Source organism: Arachis ipaensis, chromosome B08 (assembly GCF_000816755.2).
Source record: "Arachis ipaensis cultivar K30076 chromosome B08, Araip1.1, whole genome shotgun sequence".
Taxonomy (NCBI): Eukaryota; Viridiplantae; Streptophyta; class Magnoliopsida; order Fabales; family Fabaceae; genus Arachis; species Arachis ipaensis.
In genome coordinates this window covers 3,514,707-3,516,821 of record NC_029792.2, presented here as the reverse complement: position 1 = coordinate 3,516,821, position 2,115 = coordinate 3,514,707, and the positions used below count along the sequence as shown (strand labels likewise).

The window sequence follows — 2,115 nt, the reverse complement described above, 5'->3', positions numbered from 1 at the left end:
TTTCTTTTAGAAAATTTTAAAAAAATATTTAAAAAAATTATTTTTATAATATTATTTTCTCAAAATTAAAATATCTAAAAGATTAAAATAATAGTTTACTAAAAAGACATGACAGACATCTACAGCTTTATTTGTCCATTCTACAATAATATGTACATTGCTTCACATTTTGGTTTTTTTTGTATATGGAAGTAAAAGTAGTAATATACTTTTAATACGGTAATTTTTTGTATTTTTTAAAAGTGTGAAAAATATACAAATTACAGGATCCGATTTCTATATTTCAAATTTTTTAATTTTTTTTAACAGAAATCTTTCGGTCCGATTTCTGTACTCTCACAAATCCCTCGGTCCGATTTCACAAATTCCTCAGTTCGATTTCTGTACTCTCAAATTCCTCAATCCGATTTCTGTACTCTCATAAATCGAACGGTCCAATTTTTGTTTATCTAATTAAATGATCCCACATTTAAGAATAACACCCCATCAACCCACATCTTAAAAAAACACCGTTACTATTCCAATATCAAAAACAAAATTCTCTTACATTTCTCCACAAAATTCTATTATCCCTTAGCATCACGATTTTTTATAATTTGTGTCGTCTTTCTTATTTACTTATGTTCAAACACTCCCACTATAATAAGATATAAGGTATCATACACTCAAACACGCGTTCATATATAATCCCCATTCCCTTCCACATGTTCCCCTTTTCGTTATTATTTGTCCTATGTTTTTTTTATTGACAAGTTTTTATGAAATCGTTATTATGAAATCATATTTTTTGAACTATTTTGGAAAATGGAAATTAGGTGTTGCCTGAACAGCACGCCAGAAACAGTGATTTCTGTTCTTTCAAAAAAGTCATATCCCAATTCTTAAGAACAACAATAATCCCTGTTAATTACAAGATATTTTTAATAGTGTTGAGGGCTCCTCCACTAATTAGTCTGTGGGCACAGCACAGTTTAAGAAAAGAAAAAAATATTTCCCTTTTTCTTCAATCACTCGATTAGTCTTATATTTCATTATTATTTTGTTTGTTAAATTCAATATTTCTACTATAATATAAGGTATACCTATACCATCCTCTGATCTTTCTTTCCCGTATCTCTATTTTTTATTACTTCGTAAAAAATTAACTTTTAATGAATCATTAATCGTAGAATGCTACCTAGTAACATAAACTATTCAAATTAAGTCCGTACCGCTACTATTATATATTTCTGAAGAGCAATTTAGATACCATCATGTAAAGAGGTATTTAGATACCATCATGTAAAGAGGTATCTGATGATGATAATGTAAATAATTAAATAATAGCGGCAATGACAACATATATTATAGTGTTAAAATTAAAGTAGGTGAATAGTATAAGAAATACACGTGGACATACATGATCATGCATGCACGATAATAATTAATAACATTACATATCTATTATCTAACACTGAATCATATCTAGCAAATAAGCAATAATGTTATGAAAAAGTTTAGGAGCCAGCACTTTTTTAACAATATGGTCAATATTTAATCATTAAAAAAATAAATAATCTTTTATCATTAAATATAATCTCATACTATTAAAAATACTATTAATAACCAATTAATAATTACAAAATATAAAGCTTGCTGGTACTCCTTAATGCCTATTATGTTGAATTAGTTTTTAATCTTAGACTGAAAGGGCTCCTTAATGCCTATTATGTTGAATTAGTTTTTAATCTTAGACTGAAAGGGCGTGAATATATTACTACTTATAATGGTGTCATCATTGAGTAAAGACTATATATATACCTTATTATTCCAGCAGCAGACACAATGAATTGGGCTCTCCCATAAATATTCCTCATCATCTCTATGTGTTGGTAGCTTTATTATCATCATCATCATCATTTCCTAAGAAATTCCTTTGTGTCACGAGTTTGAAATCCATATATATTTTTTTAAATTCATGCACACTGTACTCACGTGCATCCGTTACCATTTACCGATCCTCATGACTAAAGAGAAGACAAAGGCTCAACATGGATGGAGCCATTCTATGTATACATTTTGTACATATCGCTATCAAGAAACTAAGGAGGATCCTAAATACTAATCTTTGTATAA

The 2,115-nt window shown here is 28.3% G+C and overlaps 1 long non-coding RNA gene across 1 annotated transcript in view; it reads left to right on the top strand.

Moving 5' to 3' along the window:
• The window catches only part of LOC110265597, an 18,474-nt gene extending 16,650 nt beyond the window's left edge, over positions 1–1,824 (top strand). The window contains exon 4 of the long non-coding RNA XR_002351757.1: positions 1,814–1,824. This is a non-coding gene — a long non-coding RNA (uncharacterized LOC110265597). The remainder of the gene's footprint in view (positions 1–1,813) is intronic.